Source organism: Ursus americanus, unplaced genomic scaffold, assembly GCF_024610735.1.
Source record: "Ursus americanus isolate L20-20 unplaced genomic scaffold, mUrsAme1.1.p SCAF_118, whole genome shotgun sequence".
Classification (NCBI taxonomy): Eukaryota; Metazoa; Chordata; class Mammalia; order Carnivora; family Ursidae; genus Ursus; species Ursus americanus.
Window position 1 is genome coordinate 249,584 of NW_028273700.1, and position 23,336 is coordinate 272,919.

A 23,336-nucleotide genomic window follows, 5' to 3' on the forward strand; every position below is an offset into this window, starting at 1 on the left:
AATGACTACAGATTTCTAATACAGCTTGAAATCCAGAATCGTGTAGCTTCCAGCCTTACTTTTCTTTTTCAGGATTGCTTTGGCTATTTGGGGTCTTTTGTGGTTCAGTACAAATTTTTGGATGGTTTGTTCTAGCTGTGTGAAAAATGCTGTTGGTATTTTGATAGAGATTGCATTAAATGTGTAGATTGCTTTAGGTAGTATAGACATTTTAGCAATGTTTGTTCTAATCCATGAGGATGGAATATTTTTCCATTTCTTTTCCATTTCTTTGTCCTCTTCAATTTCTTTCATAAGTGTTCTATAATTTTCAGAGTACTGATCTTTTATCTCTTTGGTTAGGTTTATTCCTAGTATCTTATTGTTTTTGGTGCAATGCAAATGGGATCAATTCCTTGATTTCTTATTCTGCTGCTTCATTATTGGCCTTCAGAAGACTTCACCAAAAAAGTGCTAGGACTGATCAATGAATCCAGTTAAGTCGCAGGATACAAAATCAATGTATAGAAATCTATTGCATTTCTGTACACTAAACATGAGACAGCAGAAGGAGAAATTAAGGAATCAATCCCATTTACAATTGCAGCAAAAGTAATAAGACACCTAGGAATAAATTTAACTGAAAACTATAAAGCACTGAGGAAAGACATTGAAGACATCACAAAGAAATGGAAAGACATTCCATACTCATGGATTGGAAGAACAAATATTGTTAAAATGCATATTAGCCAAAGCGATCTACACATTTAATGCAATCCCTATCAAAATACCAAGAGCATTTTTTACACAGCTAGAACAAACCATCCTAAAATTTGTGTGGAACCACAAAAGACCCCTATAAACCTATAATAACAAAAACAGTATGGTACTGACACAAAAACAAGACACATACATCAGTAGAACAGGATAGAAAACCCAGAAACAGACCCACATTTATATGGCAAGTTGATCTTTGACAAAGCAAGAAAGAATATCCAATTGGAAAAAGACAGTTTTTTCAACAAATGGTGTTGGGAAAACTGGACAGCTACCTGCAAAAGAATGAAACTGGACCACTTTGTTATACCATACACAAAAATAAATTGAAAATAATTAAAAACCTAAATGTGAAACCATAAAAATTCTAGAAGAGAACAGAGGCAGCAACTTCTTTGACATCAGCCATAGGAACTTCTTTGTAGATATGCCTCCTGAGTCAAGCATGTTTAAACAAAACAAGAAATAAACTATTGGGACTTCATCAAAATAAAAAGCTTCTTCACAGCAAAGGAAACAATCAAGAAAATGAAAAGGCAACCTAAAGAATGGGAGAAGATATCGGCAAATGACATATCCAATGAAGGTTTAGTATCCAAAATGTATAAAGAACTTTTATAAGTCAACAGCCAAAAAATGAATAAGCAATTAAAAAATGGCAGAGGACATGAACAGACATTTCTACAAAGGCATTCAGATGGCCAACAGACACATGAAAATATGTCCATCATCACTAACCATCAGGTAAATGCTATAGATATACAATGAGATATCCCATCATAGCTGTCAGAATGGCTAAAATCAACAACGCAAGAAACAACAGATGTTGGCAAGGATGTGGATAAAGGGGAACCCTCTTGCACTATCGGTGGAAATGCAAACTGGTATAGCCACTCTGGAAAACAGTATGGAGTTACCTCAGAACGTTAAAAATAGAACTACTCTATGATCCAGCAATTGCACTTGGATATTTACCCACAGAAGACAAAAACACTAATTCAAAGGAATACGTGCACTTCTATGTTTATAGCAGCATTATTTACAATAGCCAAGATATGGAAGCAGCCCAAGTGTCCATCAATTGATGGATGGATAAAGAAATGATATATATATATATATATATATATATATATATATATATCTCAGAATATTACTCAGCTACGAAAAAGAATGAAATCTTGCCATTTGCAATGACACAAGCAGAGCCAGAGAATACTATTTGAAGCAAAATAGGTCTGTTAAAGAAAGACAAATGACATACGATTTCACTCAGATGTGGAACATTTATTTATTTATTTATTTATTTATTTATTTATTTATTTATTTTTCTGATGTAAAGTTCGATGATTCATTAGTTGCGTATAACACCCAGTGCACCATGCAATACGTGCCCTCCTTACTACCCATCACCAGCCTATCCCATTCCCCCACCCCCCTCCTCTCTGAAGCCCTCAGTTTGTTTCTCAGAGTCCATATGTGGAATTTAAGAAACAAAACAAACCAGCAAATGGGGGGAAAAAATGAAGCAGAGGCAAACCAAGAACCATACTGTTAACTGTGGAGACCACACTGATGGTTACCAGAGGGAAGAGGGGTGGAGGGATGCGTTATATAGGTGATAGGGACTAAGGAGGGCACTTATGATTAGCACCAGGTGTTGTATGGAAGTGTTAAATCACTTTATTGTGCCCCAGTATCTAATATTACACTATATGATATATAAAAACTTTAAAAAAAGAATTCGTAGTATTTCTGAAAATGAATGTGAAGATAGAGATCAAAAGAGAAGGACCAACTGAATATCCACTTAAAGAGTACTTAGAATGCCAAATTCCATCTTTACCTCATCTGGGTGTGTGGTTGCCATGTTTATTCTCCCCCCAAAGATGACTGAGGTTTTATTCTCTGGAGAGGTCTCTGAACTGCAGGACAATAGGCCCATATCCTCACACTGACCCTAAACCTAACCCTGACCCTTATTCCAGCCATACATCGAGCCTACTCCAAGATCTGAGGAAAGAAAAGATTTAGTTTGTATATACAATGGTATATTACTCAGCCATGAAGAAGGAAATCTTGTCCTGTGCAAGACATGGATGGAGGTAGAGAGTATTCTTCTAATTGAAAACTTAATCCTAAACCAAACCTTATGCCTAACCCTAAACTGCTAACCACTAACCCTTAACCCTAAGCCCTCACCATGACCATAACCTTGCCCTAAACTTAACCCTCTGTAGAGGTCTCTGAACTGCAGTACAATAGGCCCACACCCTCACCACAGCCCTAACCCTAACCCTTACCCTTATTCTAGCCCTACACTGAACCCTACTCCAAGTTCCGAGGAAAGAAAATCTGTGATACACACACACACACACACACACACACACACACACACACACACACACAATGGAATATTAGCCATAAAAAAGATGAAATCTTGCCATTTGCAAAGACATGGATGGAGCTAGAGAGTATAATGTTAAGTGAAATAAATCAGTCAGAGAATACCATATGATTTCATTCATATATGGAATTTAAGAAACAAAACAAACAAAGGTAGGGAGGAAAAAAAGAGACATAAACCAAGAAACAGACTTGTAAACATAGAGAACAAACTGATGGTCACCAGAGGGGAAGTAGGTGGGGGAAGGAGGAAGTAGGTGATGGGGATTAAGAAGTGCACTTGTCGTGAGCACCGGGTGATGTATGTTAAGTGTTGGATCACTAAACTGTACACCTGAAACTACTATAACACTCTATGTTAACTAACTAGAATTAAAATAAAAACTTTTTTTAAAAAGCCTTCAATATCTAGTATTCCATTCTCACCCTCAACCGATTACCGTATTTAACAAATTACCCTTAATTTTACCAATTTTCCATATTACTAATATCAAAGGTTAATTATTAGTCTTTATCTTAGTTGACCTGTCAGTATTATTTACATTATCAATTACTCTCTCTTTCTTGGAACACTTTAATTATTTGGCCTCCAGGACACCTCTTTATACTTCTCCTATCTCACTGGTTATTTCTTCTCCATATCCTCTGGTGATATTTTAGCCCCCAGTTGCAAAAAACTGAAGTAACACAACACTCAATCCTTGGTCCTCTTCTTGTTTCTGTCCACACTCATTCCTTAGCTGTTATCATCCAGTCTCATGGCTTTAAATGCTTTCTGTATATAGAAGGCTGTCAAATTAGTATCTATAGCTGAAGACCCCTCTCCCGAACTTCAGAATAATATACCCCACTGCCTACTCAATGTCTCCACTTGTATGTTCAATAGATGTTTTTTATTTAACATGTCCCTCAACAAAAATAAACTGATTCTCCTGCAATTTTCTCCATTATAATAAACTCATACCCCAAATTTAATCCACCAGCAAATCTGTTCATATTTCCTTTTAAATATTTCTAGAGTATCACCATATATCCTCATTCCCACTGGTAACACCCTGCTCTAAGCCACAATCATCTCATTTCCATCACTGTAATAACCTGCTAACTGGTCTCCCTACTTATACTCTTGTTCCCTCTAGCCTATTGCCTACACAACCCCCAAAGTGAGACTGTTAAAATATGTCAGATTATGTCAGTCTTCTGCTAGTAACCATACAATGGTTTTCCATATGTCTCATAATGAAAGCCAAAATACAATGATTTACAAAATCCTATAAAACTGGGCCTGCTCTTATTGCTTTCATTTCAACTTCTATCACTCTTTATTCAGTGTGCTGAAGCCACACTGGTCTCCTTACTATTAATCAAAAACCCTTAGACACTCCTTTTGCTTAGAACATTCTATCTTCTTGGCTCACCTTATCACTTTCTTTAATTCCTGGCTCAAATATTACCTTATCAGAGGCCTATTCTGGCCATTCCATCTTCAGTAGCATACACAACGTGTTCACATACTCACAGACGCACATACATATGCCCCTGTCATTTGCTGTCTCCCTTACTCTGCTAGATATCACTACCTGCTACCTGAATCACATGCCTTATAAAAATATATTTATCTATTCTTTTCAGGTGGGGGAGGAGCGGAAGGAGAGAGAAACTTAAGTGGAGCCCAACAACGCAGGGCTCAGTCTCACCACCCTGAGATCATGACCTGAGCCAAAATCAAGAGTCAGACACTTAGCTGACTGTGCTACCCAGGATCCCCCTGAATCATAAAAGTCTCTAGACTTTCACTGACATATAAGCTCTATAATAAAGGAACTTTGTTTTACTTGCTGCTGTATCTCCTATCTCCAGTGTCTAAAAGAGTAGTTGGCACATAGTAGCCACTCAATAAATATTTGCTAATGCTTAGACAAACCTATATGGATTATATTATTTACAAATAAGAACCCTGATTACTTCCTTTCTTTGAATAGGAGCTTATTTTTATTTTGTGAATGTGAATTATTTAATGATGTATTCTGAGGGTGATGAATCTTTTTGTAAATACTATTTAAGTATATTTATAGTTCTTTTCTGCTTTCTCCATTTACTAATTCCTTGGGCATTAGTTACTATGTTGGTTGAGTCTGGTGATTTCCTTTGATGTTTTTACTTCTCAGTAAATATTTGGTGAATCTTGGTTGCCTGTTTATATTTATAAAAGAAGACCTAGATTAAAAAGTGTTTGTAGCTGGAATTCATATTCTCTACAGATGTGAAAATCTTTGTTCCCTTGGCAGTTAATTCTGAATCTGATTGCTATATCCCTAGTTCATTGTACATGGGAGCAGGGTGGGGGGGGTGGAAACCAGGAAGTTTCCCATTTGTGGTAGATGATTAGCTTCTAATCAGTCATGTGATTCCATGTAGCAGACATTCCATGAAGTACTGCCCTGCTCGTCAGCCCTAATGCCTGTGTGTATGTTAAATACAACTTGGTGGCCATGATTAAGGATACCCTACACTGTGTCAGACTTCTTCATTTAAAAAAGTTTTCATCCTGAAGTGAACACCAGTGACAGAGGAGGGCAAATCATGTAACTATTCCTTGGTTTTTCAATTAAATATACCATCTGTCATGTTATAGCCCATTCCCTTCTCATTTTTGCTACCTCTGACCTAAGGTTTTTCAGGATTCTGGAAAAATTACTTTTTGGAGGGGTCTCTTTTTTGCCTGTGTGGCCATACCACTTCCTGAACTCTATTTCTGGTGATTACCTAACTGAAAAAATGATGCTTGATACAACCCACCACCAGGCAAACATATTTTCCCTTACACATATGATTAGCCAAGATTTCATAATTAAACTACTTCAAACATGATTTATAAATGGCAATTGGTTTCATTGATAGGCTTGGCATAACCAAATATTTATGTATCCTTAATCATGGCCACCAAGTTGTATTTAACATACACACATTTGGTGCTTACCAGTGGCAGGGATGCTTGAATCAGCATGTCACTTGAACTATACTGAAAGGATTAGGTTGCCAAATGTAATTCTCAGGCTTTTTTTTTTTAAAGATTTTATTTATTTATTCAACAGAGTTAGAGACAGCCAGCGAGAGAGGGAACACAAGCAGGGGGAGTGGGAGAGGAAGAAGCAGGCTCATAGTGGAAGAGCCTGATGTGGGGCTCGATCCCATAACGCTGGGATCACGCCCTGAGCCAAAGGCAGACGCTTAACCGCTGTGCCACCCAGGCGCCCCTCTCAGGCTTTCTTATTCAGCTTGTGTTTCACAGACCAATACCAGTCCTAAAACTGTTGCCAATCCCTGATATATATGATAAATATACAAATCATACAAGTATAAGTATACTAATCAAATATGCTAATGAGAAGTAAGTATTTAGAAAGTTTTAGAGCATTTTGACATTGATGCTACATCCAAGTGCATGATTTCCTATTTTACAAAAGTCTATGGTTGATTGGAATAATAATTTTTTCAAAAGGTCCACCACAACGAGTTGAGAAGCTCTGTTTTAGAGTGTCTCAAGCCCTGTTTAGAGTGTGGTGGCATAGTTTCCCTTCTTGTATTACCTTTTTTCTTACTCAGGGTTGGCCTTTATGCCAAGGGACCTGGCTGACTTTCAGGCAGTTGTTTCCACATAGTATAATAGCTATAGCCAGTGAACTGAAAGTGCATTTCCTGCCAGCATACTGTAAAATTATTATTAATGTAATAAGAGAATGCACTTCTGGTTTTGGCACTGATATTTGGGATGCTGCATCAGGGCTGGTAGCTTTAAAGAGTAGACAATATTTTGGAATATGGATTAATGGAGATAGAACCACTATGATTACTTCCTGTTAAAATATGCCGTATTTGATCCATTTAGAGATAAATGTACAACATTTTGATAGTACAACATTTTAAATGAAAATAGGGAAATCTTATATTAGAGTATAAACCTTTCCTCAAAGAAAATTTAGGGAAGTGGGTCTTATGGGTGGGGGAATGGGATGGACTGATGATGGGTAGTAAGGAGGGCACGTATTGCATGGTGCACTGGGTGTTATATGCAATTAATGAATCATGGAACTTTACATCAGAAACCAGGGATGTACTGTATGGCGACTAACATAATATAATAAAAAAATTTTTTTAAAAAAAGAAATATTTTTCTAGGGGCACCTAGGTGCCTCAGTCGTTAAGTGTCTGCCTTCAGTTCAGGGCGTGATCCCAGGGTCCCAGGATCAAGCCCCATGTCGGGCTCCTCCGCTGGAAGCCTGCTTCTTCCTCTCCCACTCCCCCTGTTTGTGTTCCCTCTCTCGCTGGCTGTCTTTCTCTCTGTCAAATAAACAAATAAAATCTTGAAGAAAAAAGAAATATTTTTCTAACAATTGATAAAGTAGTCTTCCTTATCAGGTAAGTACTCAATTAGAGACTGATTTACAAACTATCATTGATTCTGTAATAATGAATCTTGTAATGAGCTGAAAATTAGATTAAGCTCTAGGGCCCATTTCAAAGCAAGATTCTGTAATTATGCACTGGAGTAATTTAGGCATCTAAGGAAAGAAAATTAATTCTGAATGAGGAGCCATTAAATGTGAGGACTTGTGATTTCCCTTTAATTTAGAGAAAAATTCTGTTATGCTTCAGAAAGGATGCAATGCTGTGGGAATTTAAGGGCTAAAAATTTGCTTGGAGATATATATGGTCCCAGATCCACAGTTTGGAGCAAAGAGGAGACAATGAAGAATCCAAAGGAGTAAATGAAAAATAAGCAAAAATACAGAAATACAGTATCTGGAAACTTTGTGTGTAAAGTGAACATTTCCAGTAGCCTTCTTACAAAATTCTGACCATTCAATCAACCATCCTTCAAAAACCATTCGCATGCTTCTATTCTAGCATTAGTTGCAGATTCTGCAAGAGTTCATTCATTGAGGTTATACAGCAGTCCATTATAGATCAACCAGGTTAGTCCTTCCAGAACGTGAGGTCACCCTAGTGAAGAAAGACTAATGCAGATGTGCAGTTATTTATTAATGTTAGAGAATGTAATACTCCAAACACAACAGGGTAAAGTAGAGTGAAAAGTAACTGGTCACTATTGGAACCATCTTAAGGCTTGACAAATACATAAGTAAAAATGTTTTTCTCCTCTGTAACATTATAAATTGAAGATTAACAGATATCCAAGTTATTATTGGAGATATGAAATCCTAGAGAAGAGAAATGTTAATTTAAGATGAGGAGATTTTCCAATTGTTTATAAAGACTTTGTACTGTCTTTTGTTCATTAAAATGAAAGAAATGTAATAACAATATTAGAAACAATATTAGAACAATATTAAAAGAAATATTAGAAACATATTGCTATTGAAGCTCTTCTCTACTGAAATAATTTCTTAAAATCAAAGCAATAGGAAGAATTTAATGTCAACTTCCCCATAGTGTTTAAACCGGTTCATTTCTATAAATTATTTTTGACCAAATGTCTCAGAAACAAATCAATGTAAAATATTATTAATATATTTGCTTACAGGTATGAAAGTAATGTGAAATGCTTTTTGAAGAGAAGAATTTTGTTCTGAGCCAATTCAGACTGCTGCAAATATCTTGGATACAAGACTGAAAGGCAGAAATGTAAATAATGATAGCACTGCTGCTGCTGCCCTAGATTGAATTACAAAACAAGCAGCACATTTAGAAATTTATGCTGGAAAAGTCCTTTCAAATGTGTCTGAATACAGAACAGTTACAGTGTTTGTGCAGTCATGCAGTTTGGACTTGTGCCAAGTGTAACGCTCTTATTCCTGGTCCCACCCTCCTGATGAGGAATCTGAAGGCCAGGTTACAATTCAAGGTCTCTATGGCTGGCTCAAATTCCTACCCAGTGTTTCAGAGCCTTCAGCCCTACTAAATTTGCTAGTGAAAATAATTTTAATAACCTTTGGACTTACTATGTACCAAGCATTATGCAAGGTTAATTACATATTTTATCTCGATTAAGCTTCACGACAAACTTATGAGGTAAACACTCATATTCAGATGGGGAAATCGATGGGTTTTTTTTATGTTATGTTATTCACCATACAGTACATCATTAGTTTTTGATGTAGTGTTCCATGATTCATTGTAGTAAGGTCTCCCAAGCCTGAACATTTAGCTGCTGCTCTCACAGGTGATCCCAGCTGACTGGAAGTTTTTGTTATTCCTGTTGATTGCTTACGGCCACACCTTTATTTTCTTAAGATTTTATTTAAATTCAAATTAGTTAACATTTAGTGTATTATTAGTTTCGGGGTAGAATTTAGTGATTCATCTGTTGCATACAACACCCAGTGCTCATTCCATCAAGTGCCCTCCTTAATGCCCATCACCCAGTTACTCCACAGCTCCACCCCCTCCCCTCCAGCAACCTTCAGTTTATTCCCTATAGTTAAGAGTCTCTTATGATTCGCCTCCCTCTCTGATTTCATCTTATTTTATTTTTCCTTCCCTTTCCCTATGTTCATCAGTTTTGCTTCTTAAATTCCACATATGATTGAAATCATACGGTATTTGTCTTTCTCTAACTGACTTGTTTCACTTATAGCATAATATAGCCACACCTTTAAAAAGTTGTCAGTGGCTCTCAATAGCTATGCTTCATGATGGTCCTTGTACAAGCCCCAAGTCTTATGGGTTCCTCAGTAGTGACATAACTTATTACAACAGGGTCTCTGATGCACCCTTACTGACAGAAACAGTTAAGTAATAGGTGAAAGACCCTTACCACTCTCCAAGTAAACCAATCTATGGAACACCAAGTAGCTTATCCTTTCTAATTGCCTATTCTTTGATTTAAACAAAATTTAGGGAATTAAAGTTGGTATTGGATGAGGTGTGTTTCTCCAGCTTAGAGAAAGGTGGTGTTCTCTAGAGCTCTTCCTGAGACTGGAATTGCATTGGATCTCTCTGTTCTCCATAAGAAATGTTTGAGTGATGGCAAGACACTAGGAATTGAAAGGTGTTTCTATGTTCCTTAGACATGAATTCAGACATTATTGGAAGTTAGAAAAGGAGTCTTGCAGTCAGTACTTTACCATTCTAGTCTTCCTTGATCCCATGTTTTCCTAGAATATAATTTGATCAGATGAACATCAGAAAGAGCCCCCAAGACCCAATCCACTGAATTGAGGTAGGCTGAAAATCCAGGCATTACCTGGGAAGGCTGCTATGAAACAATCCACAATTGAATGGCCCAGGCCAAGCTAAAGGAGTCCATTGCTAAGAGTGGTGCAGAAGGTTTCTGTGGAAGACTTTGTTTCCCTCTAAAATGTGAGCAATGGCTGTGTGAAGCTGTGGCTCTGTCTCTCTGACTTTAATGTTCTGGGTCTGTGCTCACGTCGGACTTTTTTCTTCTGTTTGTTTGGTGTGTGTGTGCATGTGTGTGTGTGTGTGTGTGCATGTGTGTGTGTGTGTGGCTAATTCTCTCTGTGGGATTAGTGTTCTGTACAACGTGACACCGAGAGAAACATTTTAAAATGCATTTGCTAGGAAAAGTCCCTTCCCCTTGGAATCTGAAGTGAAACCAACACCACACTTCGCAGAGATATAGATGGAAGGAATGTTGAAGGGAAATGTCACCCCAATTGCCCCAGGAAGCAGGAGCCCTTTGGTTGCCGATTAACCACTTCTTGCCCCCATTACTGTGACAGGTTGGCTTCTTTCACACAAATTAACTTAGATCTTCCAGAAAATATTGTGCCTGACCTTGCAAGAGAACATTATTATGATAAGATGTTACTTGCTCATGCTGTTCTTATTTCTCCAACACTCTTGCTTATTCATAGCATTTGGCTGGAATTTTTACAGTAGGAATGCACACACACACACACACACACACACACACACAAAACCAGAGTTTCAGAATTGCCTTGAATTATGCTTTTTGAATATTCAAACAATTTTCCCAGACCCCCACCTGGTTAATAGGTGGGTTTACCTCCGAAGTCCCAGAGTGGCAAGATGCCTTGAGTCTAAGTTAGGCTCTCTTCTCTCTTTCTTTTCCTCTCTGAATCCCTCTCTTGCCAAAATCACTGGGTTACACTAAATTGCATGCCTTGCTGTGTTGCATTATTTCTGTGGGCAGTCCAGCTCCCAAGAAGAGAAGAGAAAATTGGGCTATGCAAACACACATTTTTCTTAATGTAATATAACTATACAAAACATATAATATAAATTGAAGCATGAAATATTTGTCCTTTTGTGTCTGGCTTATTTTATTTAGCATAATGCTTTCAAGGTTCGTACATATTGTAACATGTGTCAGAATTTCATTCCTTTCTAAAGCTGAATAATATGCTATTGTATGGACAGACCACATTTTCTTCATCCACTCATCTGTTCATAGATATTTAAGTTGTCCTCCACTTTTGGATACTGTAAAATAGGAATCCTATGAAATTTGGTATACAAGTCTTTGCTTGAAAACCTGTTTTCACTTCTTTTGTGTATATAGTTAGGAGTGCAATTGCCATGTCATATGGTAATTCTATGTTTAACGTTTTGAGGAATTGTCAAACTGTTTTTCACAGTGGCTGAACTATTTTACATTCCCACCAGTAATGTACAAGGGTTCCAATTTCTCCACAGCCTCACCACTTGTTATTTTCCATTAAAAATTTTATTATGGCCATCCTTGTCAGTGTAAAATGGTATCTCATTGTGGTTTTGATTTGCATTTCCCTGATATAAGAATGAGTGCGAATCAAAGAAAAGATAGGTATGTTTTTGTTTTCCTTTCACATAAGATACACCAGAATAGATCTATGAGATAAGGTACTATTATTGCTTTTATAAATAAGGAAATTGAGACTTAGAGAGCTAAAATTATTTACCCAAGGTCACACAAATAGGTGATAAAGTCATGTCACCCATGCAGTTTGACCTCAGAGTTTGTATGCTTAACCACAATGCCACAATGACACTCTGAAACTTAACTAAAAGGTCCCTAGGAACAGACACCATGTGTCTTCTACACTTGTTCCACCTCTCTCACGAACTAGACAATATTGGACTTTGTACACAAGAAGAACTCTAGAAATATTTGTTAACCAATCATGGAAATACTAAAAGCCTTGCTGAAGGGCTCAGAATTATTGAAACGGAGACTGTATGAATAGAGTAATTGTAACTAGAAAGAGTTTTATTAATACCTCCTGATGCAGCTGTTCTGATCTGAGTGCTTCTTATCTGTTATCTCCCTGGGAGCTATGGGTTTTTTTTCTTCAGGACCTGCGTTTTTCTGTGTACTGTGTAAATAAAAGAGGAATTAAAAAACCCCATCTTGTGGGAAGACATTCTTCCTGCTTAAAGTTCAAACTTAAAACCAGTCTTGCACTTTGCTCTAGCTTGTATGATAGGAAAAAGAATTAAAATAAAAGTACTTACAACTTACGCTCCACACATCCACTTAAGAGAATTCTGCCCTTGCACAATCTGTTCCTGGACTTTGTTCCAAAGATCAGGATAATGGTTAAGAGAGAGAAATGAAACAAGCCAGGATTTGTTTGATTTATATTGGAAAGAGTAGACAATTACTAAAAGAAGAAAAAATTAACTTGGGATAGATATCAGTGTTTTAGGTAATTTTGAGAGAGATAGAGATTGGAGTATCTACTATGCCATGATGAGTGGGGATTTCAGGAAGTAAATGGGTGAAAATTATTTTTTAAAGATAGTTTTCTGTGTGTCGTGAAAGGCATATTAAGAGACAAAAAAGTAATTTTTTTTTACTTTCTTTTTGGATTTTAGACAAGTGTTTATTTGAACAGGACACCATGCTGAGATTGCCATGAGGTGGATTGATTTTTTATAGGTTACATTTGGAAGATAAGATCTAATTTTAACAAGGATATGGGGAAATGATGGAGGTATAAATTGGTACAGCCACTTTGGAGTATAATCTGGCAGTTGTAGTAAAGTTCAAAATGTTAATCTATGACACATCAATTTTATTTCTTCCCCAGAGAAAAACATACATGTGCATTAGGAGACATATACAAGAATATTTTCTACAACACTACAAAAATTTGAAAACAGCCTGAATGTCCAATAACAGAGAAATAGTTAAATAAAAATTGTATATCGAATGGAATGCGACACTCACAATAGATTAATTAAAGCTATATGTATCAATATGAATATATCTTTAAGATATAACGTTGACTGAAAAAAGCAAGCTACAGAATGACACACACCATATGATAACGTTTATGTAGGAAACATGCAAAAATAATACTGTATATTTACATATATTTTTATAAGTACATACATGTGTGCATAAAATAAAAAAGAACTATGAAATGGCACATACTAAACTTATAGCAGTAGTGACTTCTGGGGTGGAGGATAAGTGAATGTAATCAGAAATAGTGACCAAAAGGGATTTTAGACTTATATGTTCTTTTTTTTTAAGTCAGTATACTTTTAATATAATACTACCCTTAGTGACACCTTATATTTCTATATCACATTACAGCTTTACAAATTGCTTGCATTTATATTATCTCACAATCTTCATAACAACCCTCTTAAGTAAGCAGAACAACAAAAATGACTGCAGTTTTATAGAGAGGGAAAATGAAGCTAAAAGAGATTAAATGACTTGCCTAAAATCCTACAGTTAAGAAGGGCAGATATAAGAACGCAAATCTCATGTCTCCTGGCCCCACAAGATCCCACCCCACCACAGGTGTCTCCAGACCTGACATTCTTACAAGTTGCTATTATTTGAAGCATATTTGGACTTGTCTTTATTGCCTTACGTGACAGGTAGGAAATACACAAGAAAATAGTCTTACTGTTCTAAAGATACATCTTATGTTTGACCTAAAATTATATGTCTCATGTGCTTTATTCATAAGTTTAAGACTCTGATGATGCATAACTGTTTTTAAAAATCAAATTGACCTTCAGAAGAGAAATAATCCAAAATCTACCTCAGATTGTGGTGATATTTTAAAAGAGGAGTTATACATTTTTTGATGCTAAAGTGTTTGCATTGATCAATGCAGTTTTTTGTTTACTTCTCTTTATGACCAAAATAATTTGAAGCAGTTACAGTTAGAACACAGTAGTTTGTCTTGAGAAAAAAATAATACGTGTCACAACTGAGGATTGAATTCAAAGTTTTTGTTATTAATTTTCTTAAGTGTTTCTTCACAATCTAGGAAAGTACTCTTTTAAAACTTATTTTGAAATAGGAAGCTACAAAAATAGTCTATAAAATTTTGTGAACCCATCTCCTAGCTTCCCTTAATGGTGACATCTTATATAATTTAGTATATCAAAACCAGGAATTTGACATTTGTAAACTACTGTTAGACCACAGATTTTATTCAGCTTTCACCATTTTAAAATCTGCACCTATGTGTGTGTGTATGTGTGTGTGTGCATGTGTGTCTTGGTCTATGCAATTTAATTCCATGCATAGTTTTTTGGAACCATCACCACAATTAAGATACAGAGCTGTTGCATCACCATAGAGGAACTCCTTTGTGCTGCCTATTTGTATTCTCACTCACCCCTTCCCACACCCCACCTCCATCCCTGTCCCCTGGCAACCACTAATCAGTTCTTCTTTATTTCTGTAGTTTAGTCATTTTGAGAAAGTTATATAAATGGAACCATACAGTATGTAACATTTTGGAATTGCCTGTTTTCATTAAGCATAATACCCTTGAAGTGTATCTAGGTTGTTGCATGTATCAATGGTCCATTCATCTTTATTGCTGAGTAGTATTCTATAGTATGGATATAAAATAGTTTGCTCAACCATTCACCTATTGAACAGCATTTGAGTTGTTGCCAGTATTTTTCTATTTTTATTTATTATTATTAACATTCATGTACAGGTTTTTATATGAATATAAGTATTCATTTCTTTGGATAAATGTCCAGGAGTGTAAATGCTTGGTTTTATAGTAATTGAATGTTTATAAAAAACTGAAACAATGTTTTTCATAGAGCCTTTACTATTTGACATTCACACCAGGAATGTATTAGATATCCAGTGTCTGTGTATCATCACTAGCATCAGGTATTATCACTATTTTTCATTTGACTATTATAATAGTTCTGTGATGATATTGCACTGTGGTCTGAATTTGCATTGCCCTTACAGCTAATAATATTGAACCTCTTTTCATGTGGTTATTTGTCATCTGTATATTATTCATCCTCTTTGATAAAATGTCTGTTCATGTCTTTTAACCATTTTTCAATTGGATTAACTGTTTTTACTGTTGAGTTGTGGGCACACTTTATATATTGTAGATACAGGTCTTTTGTCAGATATGTGGTTTGCAAATATTTTCTTCCAATCTGCACCCTGCGTTTTCCTCTTAATATTATTTTCACAATGCAAAAGTTTTTAATTTTGATGAGGTCCAATTTTTATCCATTTTTTCTTTTATGGATTATGCTTTTTGCTATCATGTCTGAGAATACTTTGTCTCTGGGTCCCAAAGATTTTATCCTATATTAACCTCCTAAAACTTTCACAGTCTTATATTTTATGTATAAGCCCTTGACATATTTTGAATTAATTTTTGTATAAGGTGTAAGGATAGTTTACAAATTACTTGGATAATTCAAATTGAATTAAAAAATAAAATCAGAGGTGGCAATAATATAGGGTTAAACACATCCTATATTTCCCTACTCCAATTCATTCTCCATTTTCAAGGTAGAATCTTCCTTTTTTTAAGTTTTTATTTGTTTTCTTTCTTAAATTCTACATATGAGTGAAATCATATGGTATTTGTCTTTCTCTGACTGACTTATTTCACTTAGTGTAATACTCTCTAGCTTCACCCACATCTTGTAAATGGCAAGATTTCATTCTCTTTGATGGCTGAATAATATGTACTCCCAATAGTTTATTTTAGCTTTTGCTTTCCTTGGCTCAGTAGACATATCTAGAAAGAAGTTGCTATGGCCAATGTCAAAAAGGTTACTGCCTAGGTTCTCCTCTAGAATTTTAATGGTTTTCTCTCTCACATTATGTCTTTAATCCATTTTGAATGTATTTTTGTGTACAGTGTAACAAAGTGGTCCAGTTTCATTCTTTTGCATGTGGCTGTCCAGTTTTCCCAACACCATTTGTTGAAGAGACTGTCTTTTTTCCATTGGATAGTTTTTCCTGCTTTGTTGAAGATTAACTGACCATACAGTTCTGTGTTTATTTCTGGGTTTTCTATTCTGTTCCATTGATCTATGTGCCTATTTTTGTGCCAGTACTATACTGTCTTGATCACCACAACTTTGTAATATAACTTGAAGTCCAAAATCATGATGCCTCCGGTTTTGCTTTTCTTTTTCAAGGTTGTTTTGGATATTTGGGTCTTTTATGGTTCCATATAAATTTTAGGATGGTTTGTTCTAGCTCTGTGAAAAATGCTGTTGGTATTTTGATAGAGATTGCATTAAATGTGTAGATTGCTTTGGGTAATATAAACATTTTAACAATATCTGTTCTTCTAATCCATGAGCATGGATTGTCTTTCCATTTCTATCCTTCATCTTCAGTTTCTTTCATCAATGTTTTATAGTTTTCAGATTACAGGTCTTTCACCTCTTTGGTTATGTTTATTCTTAGGTATCTTATTATTTTTGGTGTAATTGTAAAAGGGATTAATTCCTTGATTTCTCTTTCTGCTGCTTCATGATTGGTATATAGAGATGCAACATATTTCTGTACATTGATTTTTGTATCTTGCAACTTTACTGAATTTGTATATCAGTTCTAGCAGTTTTTTGGTAGAGTCTTTCTGGCTTTCTATATATAGTATCATGTCATCTGCAAATAGTGGAAGCTTGACTTCTTCCTTGCTGATTTGGATGCCTTTTATTTTGTTGTTGTTGTTGTTGTTGTTGTCTGATTGCTGTAACTAAGACTTCAGTAGAGAGTCTTTCTAATATACATTTAAAATCATGTCACTCACCAGCTTAAATTTTTTCAATGGTTCTTTACTTATCTTAGGATAAATTCCAAACTCCTTAATATGAGCAAAAGTCTTCACATAATTTGGGCCTTCTCCAGTCTCATTTTGCCACCTGCCCTCTAGTCCCAAATCACACTGCACAATCCAGCTACAGTGAAATTCTTCAAGTTCCTAAAAATGCATTGCTAACTATCACCTCCCGTTCTTCAAACATGTTTGAAACACTTTTTAATTCCCCTTTTCCTGGTTAGCTTCTATTCATCCTTTAGGTCTCAGTTTGGTCATAATTTCTTCCAATACAGTCTTCCCTGACTCCTTAGTCTGTATTATCTGTCCTTCCTATGTTCTTACATAAAACTCTATATGATCCTTATTACGGCACTTTTCATATTGTGTTATAGTTGTCTAATTGTCTGCATCTTACCTCCAGATTGTCTCACGAGATCAAAGATTGTTTCTGTTTTGTTCATCATTGTCATAGGTAACTAACACATTGCCTGAATCATATTGATTTCAACAAGTATTTGTTGAATGAATAAATAAGAACATAGAATAATATAATTAATTAACAATGTTGAACAAATTTAGCATGTTGTTAGAAGGTATTTTTAAAGAGCTACAGAAAAGTTATAAAATTTATTGTATAATGTGCTATGAAGCAAACTCAAAAATTTTAAAAATAGAACTTAAAGGACAAGTTCTCTGACCACAATTTAATTAAAATAAAAGTTAAGTAAAAAACAAAATGGAAACACCTGGAAATTTTTAAACTTCACTTTAAATATGTTGGGCAGATACAATTCTTTAAACATAATTATATTACAGAAATCATAAAAATTAAACAAAAAACTTCTGGTTTCTGGACTGACATGTAAAGAGGTTGGAAGTCACATTCTTGTTCTCACAACAAGAAAAAATGCTGAAAACTGAAAATCAACAACTCTTCTTAGATCCATCAGAGAATTAAAGTAACAGGACAAGCTATATCCACAAAAACTGGAAAGGCAGAGAAGACAGGTGGATATAGGGAATCATAGCTTAGTGGGAACAGAAACTGCACTGAAGCCAGTATGGGATAGAAACACAAGGTAATTGGCTGATTGTTGGAGACTAAACATGGATTAGTTTGAGAGATTAAAAAGTTCTAGAGATCCAGCCTTAGGGGAGTCTCCACACTTTCAAGAGTGTTACCCTTGGGAATCCCACCATGGTAAAGATAAGAGAAAAATCCACTCGTGTTTCCATCAGAGGGAGGGGGAAAACTAACCATTTGAAATAGACCCAGAGTGTTCTATTTTCCTTAACAAAGCTCTGTGCTTAAGAGAAACTATCAAAACTACAATGAGATATCACCTCATACCTGTCAGAATGGCTGAAATCAACACACATGAAATAACAGGTGTTGGTGAGGATGTGGGAAAGGGAAAGCATTTTGGGTGGAAATGCAAACTGGTGCAGCCACTCTGGAAAGTAGTATGGAGGTTCCTCAAAAAGTTAAGAATACAACTACCCTACAATCCAGCAATTGCACTACTAGGTATTTACCCAAAGAATACAAAAATGCCAATTCAAAGAGATACAAGCACCCTGATGTTTTTAGCACCATTATCAACAATAGCCAGATTATGGAAATAGCCCAAGTGTCCATGGACTGATGAATGAATAAAGAAGATGTAGTATATGTACACAATGGAATGTTACTCGACCATCAAAAGAATGAAATCTTGCCATTTACAATGATGTGGATGAAGCTAGAGAGTATAATGCTAACTGAAATAAGTCAGTCAGAGAAAGACAAATACTATATGATTGCACTCATATGTGCAATTTAAGGAACAAAATAAATGAACAAAAGGAAAATATATAGAGAGTCAAACCAAGAAACAGATTCCTTAACTATAGAGAACAAACTGATTGTTACCAGAGGGGAGATGGGTGGGGATATGGGTTGAAATAGGTGATGGGGATTTAGGAGTGCACTTGTTGTGATGAGCACCAGATGTTGTATGGAAGTGTTGAGTCACTATATTGTACACCTGAAACTAACATTACACTGTATGTTAACCTAATTGGAATTCAAATAAAAATTTTAAAAAAGAGATGCAACTTTACCAGAGCCTAACCAGTGTGGATTTTACCAAAGTCTAAATGATTTAAGGAAAGGGAAATACTAAACTCCAGAATTTTCTATTCTTCCTGGTGGGGGAAGATAAATACCCCATTGTACCCTGAAGCACTTGTGAAGGCCACAGCCCAGAAGCACATACTCACTAAAAGATTGAGATAGGAGATTTCTAACATAACTACATTTGCACGTTATTATTTTCAATACACTGTTCAATTCAACTTGCCAGTATTTTATTTATTTATAATTTTAATGCATAAATCCATAGGTAAATTAGATTTATAATAACCTTTTTGGTGATACATTTCTTGGTGTTCTGTGTTAATGTTTTGTTAGCTTCATAATTTTTAATTTTTATTTTTTATTTTCCTGTGTTCTGAGATAATTTCTATAGGCTTTGAATTAACTGCCTCCTTGACATTTTCTAAAAATTATCCAAAAGTTTGTAGGGCTCAGGTCCCCTTTTTCTTTGTTGGTTATTGGTCTATGCATTTTTATATGTCTTTACTTAATTTAGATAATTTATATTCTTACAAAAGATTGTCCCTTTGAGATTTTCAGAAGTATATATTTTTATGTTATAATTTTCCTTCTGTATCTACTATATTATCCTTCTTTCCAATTAAATGGAATTACTGATAATAACCAATAATTGTTTTACATTGACTATATTTGCCTGAGATTTGTCTATTTCATTGCCTTTTTTCTAAGATCACCTTCTTGGAATTATTTGTAAAACAATTCTTCTGTTTTATAATTTACCTATTTTCCCTTTTTATTTGTCATTTTCTTCTTTTTGCTCTATTATGTCCTTTTTATAAACTTTTGAGTTGACTTTTACATTTTGACTTTACATTTGGATAGAGCTTTCATAGTTTTTCATGAACTTAATTTAGTTTAATCTTTAAATACTTTATTAGACTCTAGTTTTTAAAGCAGTTGTAGAATTATAGAAAAAATGTACAGAAAGTACAGAGAATTCTCATTTTCTCCACACACATACAGAGAAAGAGAGATAGAAACAGAGAGTCTCTCCTAGTATTAACATTTTGCATTAGTGTGGTACATTTGTTGTAATTGATGAACAAATTCTGATATATTATTTTTAACTAAAGTCCACAGTTTACATTAGGGTTCCCTCTTTGTGCTGTACACTTCTGGGTTTTGACAAATGCATAATGTCATGTACCCACCATTACAGTATCATACAGAATAGTTTTATTGCCCTAAAAAAAAACCTGTGACCCCCAATTCATCCGTTTTCCATCTTCCTGAACCCCTGGCAACCATTGATCTTTTCACTATTTTCATAGTTTTGTCTTTTTCCCAGAACATCATGTACTGTATTATACTCCATATAGTATGGATTCATACAGTATGTAGCTTTTTCAGACAGACTTCTATCACTTAATAATATGCATCTAAGGTTCCTCCATGTCTTTTCATGGATTTATATTCATTTCTTTCTATCACTCCATTGTCTGGATATACCACAGTTTACTAACCATTCATCTATTGAAGGACATCTTAGTAGCTTCCAATTTTTGGCAATTATGCATAAAGCTGCTATAAACATTTGTGTGCAGGTTTTTGTGTGGATATAAGTTTTTAAATCCTTTGGGTAAATATGAAGGACACAATTACTGGATCATATGGAGAGAGTATGCTTAGTTTTATTTGTTGCCCAAAGTGGTGATACCATTTTACATTCCCATCAGCAATGAATGAGAGTTCCTGTTGTTTTTGGTGTTGTTAGTGTTTTGGATTTTATTTTATTTTTATTTTTTTAATGTTTTTTTATTACATTATGTTAGTCACCATACAGTACATCCCTGGTTTCTGATGCAAGGTTCGATGATTCATTAGTTGCGTATAACACTGGATTTTAACCATTCTAATAGACATGTGATGATATCTCATTGTCATATTAATTTTCAATTCCCTAATGATATATGATGTTGAACATCTTTTCATATGCTTATTTGCCATCTCTAGATCTTCTTTGGTAAGATGTCTGTTCAGGTCCTATGCCTATTTTGTAACTGGTTTGTTTGGTTTCTTTATTGTTGAGTTTTAAGAGTTCTTTGTGTATTTTGAATACAAGTCCTTTATAACACATGATGTACTTTACAAATATTTTCTTGTAGTCTGTGTCTTGTCTTTTTACTCTTTTAACAGTGTCTTTTACAGAGCAGAAGTCTTTAATTTTAATGAAGTCTAACTTATCTTTTTTTTTTTCACAGATTGCACTTTTGGTATTGTATCTAAAAAGTTATCACTAACCACAAGGTCACCAAGATTTTCTCCCATGTTATCATCTAGAAGTTATATAGTTTTGTATTTTAAATTTAGAATTATGATCCATTTAGGGTTAATCTTTGTAAAAGGTATAAATTTTGCGTAAACCTTGGAATGAATTTGTCAGTATCCACAGAATAACTTGCTGGGATTTTTGGCTGGGGTTTTGACTGAATCTACAGATCAATTCTTACTAGCCTTACTAAGTCTTCTTATCCATAAACATGGAATATCTCCCCATTTATTTAGGTCTTTTTTATTTCTTTAATTAGAATTTTGTAGGATTTTTTTCTTCCTCAGCTTAATTGAAGCATAATTGACAAATAAAAATTGTATGTATTTAAATGTGTACAATGTATGTTTTGATGTATGTTGCATTGTGAAATAATTACCATAATCAACCTAATTAACATATCCATCACCTCACATCATTAGTCAGTGTGTGGTGAGAGTACTTAAGATCTACTCTCCTAGCAAACTTCAAGTATACATACAGTATTATTAACTATTGTCACTATGCTGTGCATTGCATCTTGAGAATTATTCATGATGCCTAACTAAAACTTTGTATACTTTGACCAACATCTCTCCCCCCACTAGCCCCTGGCAATTTCCATTCTATTCTCTGCTTCTAAGAGTTTGACTTTTTTAGATTCCACATATAAGTGAAATCATGCAATTTTTGTCTGTGTCCTTATATATATATTGTACATATTTTTTAAGGTTTATACCTAAGTATTTCATTTTTTGTGCGGATGTCAATGGCGTTGTATTTTAAATTTTATATTCTAATTGTTCATTTCTGGTATATTTGAAAGCAATTAACTTTTGTATATTAACCTTGTATCCTGCAACCTTGCTATAGTGTCTTATTAGTTCCCAGGAGTTTTGTTCTTTTGGTTTTTGTTTTGTTTTGTTTCTTGGTCATTTTTCTACATTGACAGGCATATCATCTACAAAGACAGTTTTATTTCTTCTTTCAAATCTCTATATCTTTGATTTACTTTTATTGTCTTATTGCATTAGCTAAGACTTGGAGAATAATGTTGAATAGGAGTGGAGGAGTGGTGAGTGGGAGTATCCTTATCTTGTCCTCTATCTCAGTAGTAGAGCATCTAGTTCCTCACTATTAAATATGTTAGCTGTAGTATTTTAAAGATGTCCTTTAAGTTTAGGAAGTTTCTCTCTATTCCTAATTTGTTGAGAGTTCATATCATGAATGGGTGCTGGATTTTGTCAAATGTTTTTTCTGCATTTATTGATATTGTCATATAATTTTCTTTTTTATTGTGTTGATGATGAATAACAGTTGATTTTGAATGTGGAATCAGTCTTGCATAACTGGAGTAAATCCCATTTGGTTGTGGTGTATAACTCTTTCTGTATATTGAATTTGCTAATATTTTGTTGAGGGTTTTTGCATCAATGTCCATGAGCAATAATTGTTTCTTTTGTATGTTTGGTTGTTTATATCTATTATATTTATTTTTATTTTTTGTATCTTATTGTATTTAAATTCAATTAGTTAACATATAGTGTATCATTAGTTTGAGATGTAGAGTTCAGTTAATCATCAGTTGCATATTTTGGTTTTCGTTCCTAGTAGTGTCTTTGTCTGGTTTTAGTATAAAGATCATGCTGGACTTATAGACTGAATTAGGAAGTGTTATTTCTTCTATTTTTTGGAAAAGGTTATAGACAATTGGTATCATTTCTTCTTCAAATGTTGGGTAGAATTTCCCAGTGAAATCATCTGGGGC

The 23,336-nt window shown here is 34.7% G+C and overlaps 1 long non-coding RNA gene across 1 annotated transcript in view; it reads right to left on the minus strand.

The window, feature by feature from the left end:
• The window catches only part of LOC148106700 (uncharacterized), a 111,649-nt gene extending 98,363 nt beyond the window's left edge, over positions 1 to 13,286 (minus strand). Inside the window, exon 1 of the long non-coding RNA XR_015723612.1 lies at positions 12,598 to 13,286. This is a non-coding gene — a long non-coding RNA (uncharacterized LOC148106700). The remainder of the gene's footprint in view (positions 1 to 12,597) is intronic.
• Positions 13,287 to 23,336: the final 10,050 nt, after the last annotated feature.